We start from the raw sequence: 15177 nt of genomic DNA on the forward strand, positions 1-15177 counted from the left end.
TCAACCCTACTCGCGCACGTTTGGCTTAATGTCACAAACGGGATGACGACGAACAAAAAGACGACAGGTAAGCCTACTTTTATATATATATTTTGTTGATTTATATTTCTTTAACTAACTTTTTTTATCTTTTATTTTCTAGGAAATTACTTAAAAGATGAAGGTCATATTCGTTTGGTCGTTCCTGTAAAGGGGTATAATAGTATAATTTGAGTCGAAAACCTGGTACCTGGGCACCACAGGATTGCTGGTGCTGATCTGTCAAAAGAGTCCCAAGATGGATGGAGCAGGCGATGGCGTGGCTTGGTGTGCCTTGCTGATTTATTTTTAAGCTTGATTTTATTTTGCTTTAAGTACAATTTTATTTATTTTTAAGTTCACTTTTATTTAGTTTTAAGTTTAATTCTATTTAGTTTTAAGTTTACTTTTATTTAAATTAAAATTTTAAATTTTAAAGTTCATCAAACAGAAACAATTAATAAATTCAAATTAAAATTTCGTTATTCTTATATTTATGCCACGGGCTCCACCTTCTTCTTTGCCAGGAAAAATTAAAAGGACCGGCATTTTAGTTTTTAAGGACCGAGAAACCTCGGTTGCCAATATGGTTTCTAATAATTTATTTTCATTTTAGCCATTTGCTTAAGTAGTGTAGTTCTTTCTTACTTTAGATTTATTTTTGTTTATATTTTCCAGCTGTCAAATTGTTTATATCCCCGCGTTGCCAACTTTTCATTTCCCTTTCTTCTTTTTAAATTTTTCCCTGCACACGACAATTTTTGCAAATACGTACGCCATTTTACAAACTAATACTTTTTGTTTGCTCATAGAATGAAACATATAATTTTGGAAAAAGCTATGTATGATGGCTAATTAACAAATTTTATTTTTTTCCTATACGCCAAAATTTTGAGAAAACCATACCTGCCACCAACTGTGGTCATAAAACTTGCATCCTTGGGAGATAGTCCAGCCAGCAGTCTATTGCGAACCTGAAATAAAAGGGAAAACTTAAATTAGAGAAAAAAATAACATCGAATAACAAAAACTCAAAAACTTAATAAAAGCTAAAAATTTGATTAAAACTTAAATCTTAAAACCTAAATGTTAAAATCTTAAAGCTAAAAATCCTAAAAATTGTTAAAACTTTAAACTAAAATCTAAAATTTAGAATTGAATTTGATTAAATACTTAAAACTAAATATTAGAGTCCGACCGAACTCAAAATTTCGTTCGTTACCGAACCCGAACTTCGGTAAATTTAAAAGTTCGGCCGAACCCGAACTTTGTTCGGTTTTCAAAGTTCGGTGAACACGAACTTTTTTAAATGAAAAATAATCCTTTTTTATTTTTGGTTTTTATACGAGTTATTGACAATGTTATAATTATCTGTAAGAGCGCGCAGAGAAAAAACATGGTTGTGGTAACCATGTTATAAGAGCAACATATGATTAAAATTATGATTGTAGTCTATATATTATCGTTATAGTAACAATTTAAAAATATCATATGATTAAATACCGCAGGAAAAAAAAAGAGGGAAATAATTCGGTAACTTCTAAACGGTTAATCCGATTTTAATGAAATTTGGTATGCACAAAGAGGAGGTGTTGTCGAGTTTAGGTTTTGAATTTGGACCTTATAGGCCAACCAGGGGCCCGGCGGGGGGTCCTCAAATTAGGACACCTCGGCTATGTTAAATTTTTAAAACGATCCTATTTCTTCATTTGAGTTCCGATTTAAAAAAAATTTCGTATCTAGAATCTCCTATTCAAGCACTATAAAAAATGTCCTCAGCAGTAAATTATCTCTTATAGTTTAGGAGATATTCGCATTTGAAAATTAAAATTTTAAAATTTTGACCGTCCTTACTTTAGTTTTTTAATAATAACGGGTCCAAATATTCCCGATTTTCGCAATTTTTTTTTTATTCGCTGAACAACAAGTTTATATATCAAGCAGTGAAAGAATTATGTAAAAATCATGACTGAGTCCAAAGTTATAGGCATTTTAATTTAAAAAATTAAAAAAAGGCGATTTTTTGCCATTTTTTTGGGAAAAAAGTATCTTTTTCTTTTTAAGTTATCTAAAAAGTTTCTAAGAAGATGTATATAGAATTTATACTTTTTGGAAAGCTGACTTTACATAAAATACCAGAAATGAAACAAAACCTAAAAATGTTTGATACCGAGGGGACCAGGTCCATCCAAAAAAACCCTTTTTTTTATGGAAAATTCAATTTTGAGCAAAAATTCTCAAATCGCATAGTCGATATCAAATTATAGTGACCTGTTTTATATGACCCAATATGTTCTTAATCATTTTGTAAGGGGTTTCGATAACCCCGCCCCTGGTATGGATATAATAGGCAAAAAACCAAAAAATCCCATTTTTGGGATCTTTTAAAACTTTTTTTGGGAATTCCGGGATTTCTAATAAGAAAATTCGAAATTTTTATTTAATTTTGGATTTTGAGTAAAAAAATCTACCTAACTGTAAAATTTCATCAAAAAATATTCATAAATAAAATTTTTATTGCAATTTGAAAAATTTTTATCTTCGCAAAAACTGAATAAAAAACATTTTTTAATTTTTTTTAAAAAAAGTCTGCCTCGAATTTTTTAATTTTCAAAAATTATATACAGTTTTGAAAAATAGACAAAACTACCTTTCCATTGATATATAACATGCCTACCTAATGTTTTTTAAGTGACAAATTAATTAGGGAAAACTCAACATCTTTTAGAGAATTTACCTAGTACTGTTAAAATTGACTGCTTTTTTTAAATCGGAACTCAAATGAAGAAATAGGATCGTTTTAAAAATTTAACATAGCTGAGGTGTCCTAATTTGAGGACCCCCCGCCGGGCCCCTGGTCAGCCTATAAGGTCCAAATTCAAAACCTAAACTCGACAACACCTCCTCTTTGTGCATACCAAATTTCATTAAAATCGGATTAACCGTTTAGAAGTTACCGAATTATTTCCCTCTTTTTTTTTTCCTATACCACTGTGTACCGTCAAAATATTTCATCATGATATTTTTGTATTTATCATAATATTGTTATACACGATATTATGATCCAATGTGATCAAAATTTCGTTTTAAATCTGTATCGAAATCAAAATGAATTTTATCGAATCAGTGAAATTAGTTTTTAAAAAAATAAAAAATAAATATATAATACTTAACACAATTCGCAAATTTCAATTTGCCGATTTATATGAAATTTTGGTTCATAAAAAAATTTAAGTATAATTTCATAAAAATACTAGTATTTTTAAGCCTGTTATGAACGTTAGTAATTTTCTAAAGCGAACATTATATGGAGGCCATGTCCAAATGTAAACCGATTTTGTCCATTTTGAATACCAATCAAACTGCAACAATAGTTTAGGTCCTATCGTTCTTTCAAGAGACTGACTGACAGACATGTCTAGATCGTTTGAGAATAAGGACCTAGAAAATTTCGATGTTACAAATGAAATCAAAGATTTATAATCGAAACTATATAATTCAAATTAAATGTTTCACTTTTCTAAGCTTAGCTAGTTTTTCAAATCAGCCGAAAAAACGAACGGTTAAAAAGGCGTTTTGTACCTATGTATATCTGAAATTTATTGTACAGCCAGAATGTTTGATAACTTCTGTAAACAGATTTTCAGCATTTTAACTTTTTGATGATATAAAAATATGATAAAAAACATTTTATTAAAAGTTCGGCGTTCGGTGTTCGGCCAACATTTCGCCGAACACCGAACCTCACTTTTACCGAACTCCGAACCCGTACCCGAACGTTCGGTCGGACACTACTAAATATTGCTCCTATCCTATAACTAAATATTTCAAAACTTAAGACAGAATTTTTTATAATGCTTAAATGAATTTGTAAAAGTTTTATCATTAATATGATTGGTTAAATTTGTAATAATCGGCGGTTAGTAGGGTGAATAAATGTTTGCAGGGAAGATCTGGGACGTCGAAAAAGATGACGTCATGGCGAGGACGAATCCTCGTGAGGGAGGGCCATAATTTGTGTATAGGTATGACCGTAAGGAGATGCAGGACTACTTTGAGCCCCTTTACTTTATTAAATACCCAAAGCTGGTATGATTTTTGTGTTATTGTGTGTGTTTGTGGTCCAGGTTGGCGGCGAGCTCCAAGGCAAACGCGAGCATAACATCTGGCCACTCAGTCCCTTTTTGTTTATTTTGTTTTTTGATTGTTTTCTTTTAAACAAACAGATGTCACACCACACCACTACATAAATGGCGCCTAAAGTGGGGTCCGAAAGTAGGTACATTAGAAATATATTTTCTTAGGTCTGTGTAGTCCAGTTAGGTTTTAAAAATAAGAGTACCTAGCTGTAGCTACTAAGACTGACAGGTTAATAGTTTGAAATTTTTAAATACACTTTTTTTGGTTTTAATAGATACGAATCCTTAATTGCGCATGTTCCTTATTGTTCACACAGATGTAAGTCCCGGTCTCGAATACAGAAGAGTCCTGGTCGCGTTGCGACATCTTGTGTGGGCAATAAGGGCATGCTGAATTCGTGATTCCGTAGTTGCAATCTTTTCCTAACAGCTTGAGGCTTAGAGATAACAGACACAGCTTAATCTCTAAATGCGCAAGTTGGAAGGAAAAGATTGCATCCATATCCTCAATTAATCTTCAATAGTTTAATACTAGTTGTACTTAAATTAAGAATACCTACGTTCTTAAGTCGCAGCCGGTCTAGGGAGGTAGTCCTTAAAATTCTGGAAGATTTATCCTTTTATAAGCTGCCCGTACTGTGAAGAGTCAATTAGTAGTTTTCACACATTTTTTTGATTTTGTTTAATTTAGTATTCTGCATTTCCTGAAACCATAAATAGGGAAAAGAATTAGGTCATATCCATACACAAATCAATCTTTTAAAACTTTTTTGGGAATTCCGGGATTTCTAATAAGAAAATTCGAAATTTTTATTTAATTTTGGATTTTGAGTAAAAAAATCTACCTAACTGTAAAATTTCATCAAAAAATATTCATAAATAAAATTTTTATTGCAATTTGAACAATTTTTATCTTCGCAAAAACTGAATAAAAAACATTTTTTAATTTTTTTTAAAAAAAAGTCTGCCGCGAATTTTTTAATTTTCAAAAATTATATACAGTTTTGAAAAATAGACAAAACTACCTTTCCATTGATATATAACATGCCTACCTAATGTTTTTTAAGTGACAAATTAATTAGGGAAAACTCAACATCTTTTAGAGAATTTACCTAGTACTGTTATAATTTACTGCTTTTTTTAAATCGGAACTCAAATGAAGAAATAGGATCGTTTTAAAAATTTAACATAGCTGAGGTGTCCTAATTTGAGGACCCCCCGCCGGGCCCCTGGTTAGCCTATAAGGTCCAAATTCAAAACCTAAACTCGACAACACCTCCTCTTTGTGCATACCAAATTTCATTAAAATCGGATTAACCGTTTAGAAGTTACCGAATTATTTCCCTCTTTTTTTTTTCCTATACCACTGTGTACCGTCAAAATATTTCATCATGATATTTTTGTATTTATCATAATATTGTTATACACGATATTATGATCCAATGTGATCAAAATTTCGTTTTAAATCTGTATCGAAATCAAAATGAATTTTATCGAATCAGTGAAATTAGTTTTTAAAAAAATAAAAAATAAATATATAATACTTAACACAATTCGCAAATTTCAATTTGCCGATTTATATGAAATTTTGGTTCATAAAAAAATTTAAGTATAATTTCATAAAAATACTAGTATTTTTAAGCCTGTTATGAACGTTAGTAATTTTCTAAAGCGAACATTATATGGAGGCCATGTCCAAATGTAAACCGATTTTGTCCATTTTGAATACCAATCAAACTGCAACAATAGTTTAGGTCCTATCGTTCTTTCAAGAGACTGACTGACAGACATGTCTAGATCGTTTGAGAATAAGGACCTAGAAAATTTCGATGTTACAAATGAAATCAAAGATTTATAATCGAAACTATATAATTCAAATTAAATGTTTCACTTTTCTAAGCTTAGCTAGTTTTTCAAATCAGCCGAAAAAACGAACGGTTAAAAAGGCGTTTTGTACCTATGTATATCTGAAATTTATTGTACAGCCAGAATGTTTGATAACTTCTGTAAACAGATTTTCAGCATTTTAACTTTTTGATGATATAAAAATATGATAAAAAACATTTTATAAAAAGTTCGGCGTTCGGTGTTCGGCCAACATTTCGCCGAACACCGAACCTCACTTTTACCGAACTCCGAACCCGTACCCGAACGTTCGGTCGGACACTACTAAATATTGCTCCTATCCTATAACTAAATATGTCAAAACTTAAGACAGAATTTTTTATAATGCTTAAATGAATTTGTAAAAGTTTTATCATTAATATGATTGGTTAAATTTGTAATAATCGGCGGTTAGTAGGGTGAATAAATGTTTGCAGGGAAGATCTGGGACGTCGAAAAAGATGACGTCATGGCGAGGACGAATCCTCGTGAGGGAGGGCCATAATTTGTGTATAGGTATGACCGTAAGGAGATGCAGGACTACTTTGAGCCCCTTTACTTTATTAAATACCCAAAGCTGGTATGATTTTTGTGTTATTGTGTGTGTTTGTGGTCCAGGTTGCCGGCGAGCTCCAAGGCAAACGCGAGCATAACATCTGGCCACTCAGTCCCTTTTTGTTTATTTTGTTTTTTGATTGTTTTCTTTTAAACAAACAGATGTCACACCACACCACTACATAAATGGCGCCTAAAGTGGGGTCCGAAAGTAGGTACATTAGAAATATATTTTCTTAGGTCTGTGTAGTCCAGTTAGGTTTTAAAAATAAGAGTACCTAGCTGTAGCTACTAAGACTGACAGGTTAATAGTTTGAAATTTTTAAATACACTTTTTTTGGTTTTAATAGATACGAATCCTTAATTGCGCATGTTCCTTATTGTTCACACAGATGTAAGTCCCGGTCTCGAATACAGAAGAGTCCTGGTCGCGTTGCGACATCTTGTGTGGGCAATAAGGGCATGCTGAATTCGTGATTCCGTAGTTGCAATCTTTTCCTAACAGCTTGAGGCTTAGAGATAACAGACACAGCTTAATCTCTAAATGCGCAAGTTGGAAGGAAAAGATTGCATCCATATCCTCAATTAATCTTCAATAGTTTAATACTAGTTGTACTTAAATTAAGAATACCTACGTTCTTAAGTCGCAGCCGGTCTAGGGAGGTAGTCCTTAAAATTCTGGAAGATTTATCCTTTTATAAGCTGCCCGTACTGTGAAGAGTCAATTAGTAGTTTTCACACATTTTTTTGATTTTGTTTAATTTAGTATTCTGCATTTCCTGAAACCATAAATAGGGAAAAGAATTAGGTCATATCCATACACAAATCAATCTTTTAAAACTTTTTTGGGAATTCCGGGATTTCTAATAAGAAAATTCGAAATTTTTATTTAATTTTGGATTTTGAGTAAAAAAATCTACCTAACTGTAAAATTTCATCAAAAAATATTCATAAATAAAATTTTTATTGCAATTTGAACAATTTTTATCTTCGCAAAAACTGAATAAAAAACATTTTTTAATTTTTTTTAAAAAAAAGTCTGCCGCGAATTTTTTAATTTTCAAAAATTATATACAGTTTTGAAAAATAGACAAAACTACCTTTCCATTGATATATAACATGCCTACCTAATGTTTTTTAAGTGACAAATTAATTAGGGAAAACTCAACATCTTTTAGAGAATTTACCTAGTACTGTTATAATTTACTGCTTTTTTTAAATCGGAACTCAAATGAAGAAATAGGATCGTTTTAAAAATTTAACATAGCTGAGGTGTCCTAATTTGAGGACCCCCCGCCGGGCCCCTGGTTAGCCTATAAGGTCCAAATTCAAAACCTAAACTCGACAACACCTCCTCTTTGTGCATACCAAATTTCATTAAAATCGGATTAACCGTTTAGAAGTTACCGAATTATTTCCCTCTTTTTTTTTTCCTATACCACTGTGTACCGTCAAAATATTTCATCATGATATTTTTGTATTTATCATAATATTGTTATACACGATATTATGATCCAATGTGATCAAAATTTCGTTTTAAATCTGTATCGAAATCAAAATGAATTTTATCGAATCAGTGAAATTAGTTTTTAAAAAAATAAAAAATAAATATATAATACTTAACACAATTCGCAAATTTCAATTTGCCGATTTATATGAAATTTTGGTTCATAAAAAAATTTAAGTATAATTTCATAAAAATACTAGTATTTTTAAGCCTGTTATGAACGTTAGTAATTTTCTAAAGCGAACATTATATGGAGGCCATGTCCAAATGTAAACCGATTTTGTCCATTTTGAATACCAATCAAACTGCAACAATAGTTTAGGTCCTATCGTTCTTTCAAGAGACTGACTGACAGACATGTCTAGATCGTTTGAGAATAAGGACCTAGAAAATTTCGATGTTACAAATGAAATCAAAGATTTATAATCGAAACTATATAATTCAAATTAAATGTTTCACTTTTCTAAGCTTAGCTAGTTTTTCAAATCAGCCGAAAAAACGAACGGTTAAAAAGGCGTTTTGTACCTATGTATATCTGAAATTTATTGTACAGCCAGAATGTTTGATAACTTCTGTAAACAGATTTTCAGCATTTTAACTTTTTGATGATATAAAAATATGATAAAAAACATTTTATAAAAAGTTCGGCGTTCGGTGTTCGGCCAACATTTCGCCGAACACCGAACCTCACTTTTACCGAACTCCGAACCCGTACCCGAACGTTCGGTCGGACACTACTAAATATTGCTCCTATCCTATAACTAAATATGTCAAAACTTAAGACAGAATTTTTTATAATGCTTAAATGAATTTGTAAAAGTTTTATCATTAATATGATTGGTTAAATTTGTAATAATCGGCGGTTAGTAGGGTGAATAAATGTTTGCAGGGAAGATCTGGGACGTCGAAAAAGATGACGTCATGGCGAGGACGAATCCTCGTGAGGGAGGGCCATAATTTGTGTATAGGTATGACCGTAAGGAGATGCAGGACTACTTTGAGCCCCTTTACTTTATTAAATACCCAAAGCTGGTATGATTTTTGTGTTATTGTGTGTGTTTGTGGTCCAGGTTGCCGGCGAGCTCCAAGGCAAACGCGAGCATAACATCTGGCCACTCAGTCCCTTTTTGTTTATTTTGTTTTTTGATTGTTTTCTTTTAAACAAACAGATGTCACACCACACCACTACATAAATGGCGCCTAAAGTGGGGTCCGAAAGTAGGTACATTAGAAATATATTTTCTTAGGTCTGTGTAGTCCAGTTAGGTTTTAAAAATAAGAGTACCTAGCTGTAGCTACTAAGACTGACAGGTTAATAGTTTGAAATTTTTAAATACACTTTTTTTGGTTTTAATAGATACGAATCCTTAATTGCGCATGTTCCTTATTGTTCACACAGATGTAAGTCCCGGTCTCGAATACAGAAGAGTCCTGGTCGCGTTGCGACATCTTGTGTGGGCAATAAGGGCATGCTGAATTCGTGATTCCGTAGTTGCAATCTTTTCCTAACAGCTTGAGGCTTAGAGATAACAGACACAGCTTAATCTCTAAATGCGCAAGTTGGAAGGAAAAGATTGCATCCATATCCTCAATTAATCTTCAATAGTTTAATACTAGTTGTACTTAAATTAAGAATACCTACGTTCTTAAGTCGCAGCCGGTCTAGGGAGGTAGTCCTTAAAATTCTGGAAGATTTATCCTTTTATAAGCTGCCCGTACTGTGAAGAGTCAATTAGTAGTTTTCACACATCTTTTTGATTTTAGTCATATCTATACACAAATCAGCAATGTAAATTGTGAAAACTTAAATGCAAATTTTTATTTATCCGATAATGCCGCCCGCATTCAAATTATTTGAATTTTGATTTTTTCTCATTTTTTTTTTTTTTTTTTTTTTTGGGAAGATCGAAAATCTTTTAGTTATATTTTCTTTTGTACCTACGCTGCAAAAGATTCAGTACTACGGACTTTTTTGTAAATATAAATATATACATATATACAAGCCCTTTTTGGCGTCCTAGTGAATTGTACATTAATTTTGTCCATTAGTTCGGACGGGGCGAATCAGACGGTAGTGTCCCCGACGTTCATCAGCGAAACAGCGCAGAGCATACGTAGAGAAGTGAGAGAAAGTATGGCTGGCCAAGGAATGGAGAATTCCATTCAGGTTGATGACATCCAGAATATCGTAACTGCTTCGGTTGGGTTACACCAAGTCCAATTGATGAAAGAAGTCGACACGAGAATACAGAGAGCGCTAGATGACATAAAGCAGCTTTTGTTGTCACTTCCAGCAGTCAGTCAAGCCAATATGTTTCCCGTAGCTCGTGACTTGCCGCTTCAACCGCAAAGAACTTCTTTAGAAGCACAACCGTCAGTGAATGGGCAACCAGCCGTGTCACCCGCTCCGCAGACTTATCAGCAACCACCACCGCTGATTCCAGCTCTAAATTATATGCCCGTCGGTCCAGCAGCTCCCAGAGTAGTAGAGGCTAGCATCCAGCCGCCTCCAGTATAGACACCATACCAGCAGCAGCAGTCGCTGATTCAGCAGCAAAATCCTTTCCCGCTTATCCAGCAGCCGGCGGCGTGTTATAGTCAGCCGCAGCAACTTTGGTCTCAGGGATACTCCCAGAATCTGCATCCAGCGCAACAGCATATCCAGCCACAACCACAAAACCAGTTGCCATACGTCCAACCGTCAGCTCACACTTATAACCAGCAGAAGCAACTATGGCTACCTCCGCCACAAGGTGTACAAGCCGATTGTCAACGGCAAAGTGCGTCCCAGGCTGGGTATTCACAGGATACTTGGTCTGGACCACCCGGCCAAAATCAGCCACCGCCTCTAAACTATAATTTGGCCATATCGAGGCCAGGACACCAAGAGCCATTAGACAAGTTCAAATTAGCCAAATGGGGTGTTAAATTTGATGGCACCAGTAAGACTATGAATGTCCAGGAATTAAGTTTTAGAGTTGGAGCGTTGAGGAGGGATTATGGATGCTCTGATGATGAAATCCTGAGGAGTTTCCATCTTCATCTCGATGACCCCGCTCTAGGCTGGTACTGGGATTACCAAAAAATTGTCCACATTAATACCTGGGAGGAGTTGGAGAAAGCCCTTTTAGCCCAATACCGCCGTTTCGAACAAGAGCACGAAATATGTTTCGAACAAGAGCACGAAGATTCTCAATCGCCGTCAGTTGCCGCAAGAGGCTTTTGATGATTACTACAATGCGGTCATAAAGCTCCGAAACCAGCAGCAGCACCCATATGCGGAGGAGCAGAGAATCTAAGCGCTAACCAAAGACAACTGTACCAACGAGCTAATGTTACCTATAGGGTGAATGAACTGGTTTGTGAGGAGGAGGATTTGTCGCTGATAGATTTAGACGTGGTGTCCCAAAAGTCAGGGAAACCGGTCCAGAAACCCTTCTTGAACTGGGGAGGTGAGGTCGAACGAGGTATAGGCTTAGTACAGTGTAGGGAAAAACAACAACAACCACAATTGAGACTATTAAAGAATTCTAATAGGTCGGAGTTTGCGTTTAAATCTGAGCCCCGGCTTCGAGAACTCAAGCCCCTGCATATTCGGATTCAAGAGTACAATTAAGCAAAAAGTAGAATATTCGGTCGAGTGACAAATAAAATTAGAAAAGCCCGAGAGCGCTATAGGGCAAGGAAAAGAATACGACATGAAATTTCGTCGGCTTCACTTTACGAGGGTGAAGACTCACGTCTGTATAATCGATTAAGTACAGGAGGCCAGGAGATAATCGGTCTACTCGATAGCGGTGCAACGATCACGTGTCTCGGTAAGAACTGCATGCAATTCGTGGCTAAAGCCGGTCTGGAGGTACACGATTTCAGTACCATTATTAAAACCGCGGATGGCACAAGTCATCCAATTGTAGGTCGCGTTAGGGCTGAAGTTAGGTTTCGTGATGCGGTAAATGTTATCATATTCTATTTAGTGCCGAGAGCTCTTCTTGGGAGTCAATTTAATGAAGGTTTTTAAAATGTTTCCAGTCTCGGGAGTCTTACGACTAATGGAGTTAGTCTCTGCGAAGAGGCAGATAGTACCCTAGATGTCGTGACTCATAAGCTGACACCGGATCAGCGACGAAAATTAGATTTGGTAATATCGATGTTCCCTTCTACAGTATAAAGGGCTTAGGAAAAACAAATTTGTAAATGCATACGGTAGATACTCGTGATGAAATTCCAGTTTAAGATCGTCACTATCCTGCAGTGCAAAAGTTGATGTACGCGGAGCTCGATAGGATGCTTGACCTCGGGGTGAATGAGCTTAGTGAAAGTCCATGGAGTCATCCGGTTACTCTAGTCCGCAGGGGCGAGAAAAGCCGGCTGTGCCTGGACGCACGTAAGCTCAATGCACTGACCGTCAAGGATGCCTATCCATTGCCGCACATCGAAGGTTTGCTCAGCCGTTTGAGAGACACGATATACATCTCTAGTGTCGACATAAAAGACGCGTTCTGGCAGATACCGCTAGAATCGTCCAGTAAAGGGAAAACTGCATTCACGGTGCCAGGACGACCACTCTACCATTTTAGGGTCATGCCTTTCGGGTTGTGCAATGCGGCCCAAAGGTTATGCCGTTTAATGGATAAAGTGATCCCCGTTTTGCTTACCATAAGACAGCAAGACAGGTGCGGAGCTTCATGAGAGCAACAGGCTGGTATAGAAAATTTATACCAGAATATGCTACCATTGCAGCCCCAATCTTTGAAACGCTGAAGAAGGGTAAACAATTCAAGTTTTCGGAGGAAGCCAAGGTCGCGTTTGATCGTCTCAAGGAAGGTCTAGTTTCCTGATCCTGATTTCAACAAACATTTCTTCGTTCAGTGTGATGCGTCTGACGTAGGTATTGGTGCAGTGCTTTTCCAGAAGAATGATTCCGATGGAGAGCACCCAATAGCCTACTTTTCACACAAAGTAACGTCAGCGCAGAGAAACTATTCTGTAACTGAACGAGAATGTTTAGCTGTAGTCTTGGCGATTAAGAAGTTTAGGCCCTACATAGAGTTGATGCCTTTTACCGTCATTACGGACCATAGTAGTCTGAAGTGGCTCATGAGTCATAAAGATTTGACAGATCGTTTAGCTAGATGGAGTCTACATCTGCAATCGTACGATTTTACGATTGAACACAGGCAGGGGAAGCAAAATGTAGTACCCGATACCCTCTCTCGCTATGATATGGACGAAATTTCGTTAAACGTACCTAAACTCATTGACCTAACTTCAGTTTCTTTCCGGTAAGAAGATAATCGTTACCTCATAGACTCAGTCGAGAAAAATGCCGATCAATTGCCGGATTTAAAGGTCGTCGATGGTTTCGTTTACAAACGTTACGACGGTATAGCTACGAATGAAGATTTCGCGTGGAAGTTATGGGTACCGCTAGATCTGACATTATAAAAGCATGTCATGATTCCCCCCAAGCGTCTCACGGAGGCGTCGGTAAGACTCTCTATAGAGTAAAAGAACATTTTTACTGGCCGAATCAAAATGTCCAAATAAGAAACTATGTCAGAACGTGTCAAATCTACAAGCTAAGCCAGCGAATATTACGCTCAGACCACCGATGGGAGCCGGTCCGTACCCGCGGTCGAAAAACGGAAACGTTTATATATTAATCGTCTTAGACCATTTGATCAAGTTCGTGTTTCTAAAGGCCTTGCCTAAAGCTAGCACCAAAAATGTTGTCAAATTCCTAATTGCTTAGGTTTTTCATAAATTTGGAAAACCAGAAGCTATCGTTTCTGACAACGGAAAACAATTTGTTAGCAAAGAATTTACGGATATGGTTAGTAGTTTTGGTGCACCAATCAGTCCATTTTAGCAGTCATAAGGTCGTATCTACAGGAAGACCATACAGAATGGGACAAACATTTGTCCGAAATTGAATTTTCCTTAAGGCCTTCCGTGCAGTCGGCCATAGGGGTTACGCCATACTTCGCTTTATACGGTATGAACACGATTGGCCATGGTAGCGTTTACCAGTTGGCACGAAAACTTAAAATCTTGAATGATCCCGAAATTAACCTCATTCCGAATGCTGCTAGATTGGATCTGATACGCAGAGAATTCGCGAAAATCTATATAAAGCATACAAACGCAACGAAAAATTGTATAATACGCGGTGTCGTTCGACGAATGCGTGGCAGTGGCAAAGAAAGTGCTCCAAAGTTTCACTGTCCTCTCCACATGCTCTACATTCGTTTGAATCCGCCCGTCCAATTTTGCATAGATGTGCTCGTAATCCTGTGTGTCCACTCAGAATACGTATCATCATACTAACTTTAGACTTGCTTATTTTGAGGAGATTTTTCGTCTTGCTCTCATCAGGGTCACCCCATAGGATCTTCGTGTTCTACTCACTGTTTCATTATTCCAAGAGGCCTTATGGGATTCTCTCACCCATATTTTTAGTTCAGCTTTTGTTGCGTCGAATGATTTCGCGTTTGTCAGGTTAACTGCCTCGAGCTCCCTACCTTTTAAAGCTATTACATTCGCCCTTTCGTTACCGACTACTCCCGTGTGGGCTGGCACCCATATGATGTGAACCTTACCTCTGGGAGAGTATTGAGTTAAAGCTTTTTAACAACCCAATACGGTCTTAGATTTAGTTCTATCGCCTGATATCGCCCTAATTGCCTTCTGGCTATCGGTAAATATATTAAGCGCTGTGGGCGCCATATTTATTATAATCCAATTTATGCATTCCGTTATTGCTCGCACTTCTGCATGGAAGCTTGTGTTATGATATGGTAAACGGTGGTATATTTCTGTTTCTGGGTCTTCAATATAGAACCCCAGCCCCACTTTGTCCCCCAATTTAGAGCCATCCTACTGGTATTTGCTCTAATGTTCCGCTTTACCAAGACATTCTATTTGGGATTAGCGTTTCAAAGTTTCCGACATATTCTGTGTCTGGTATACGACCAGGCACATCCGATGATTGTGTATTACCTTCCAATGTGTCCAGAATACATTGATGACGTGCCTATAACAAGTTCGCCTAAAGTAAAGAGCCGTTCGGCT

The 15177-nt window shown here is 36.2% G+C and overlaps 1 long non-coding RNA gene across 1 annotated transcript; it reads right to left on the bottom strand.

Moving 5' to 3' along the window:
* Window positions 1–548: 548 nt before the first annotated feature.
* LOC119602565 lies at window positions 549–9841 on the bottom strand. The gene is made up of 4 exons (XR_005231354.1): window positions 9746–9841; window positions 7232–7375; window positions 4718–4861; window positions 549–992 (listed from the first exon to the last, which is right to left on the bottom strand). It is a non-coding gene; the product is annotated as an uncharacterized LOC119602565 (long non-coding RNA).
* Window positions 9842–15177: the final 5336 nt, after the last annotated feature.

Source organism: Lucilia sericata, unplaced genomic scaffold, assembly GCF_015586225.1.
Source record: "Lucilia sericata isolate MDLA Ls3-8-SP2 unplaced genomic scaffold, ASM1558622v1 Contig000241F_arrow, whole genome shotgun sequence".
Taxonomy (NCBI): domain Eukaryota; kingdom Metazoa; phylum Arthropoda; class Insecta; order Diptera; family Calliphoridae; genus Lucilia; species Lucilia sericata.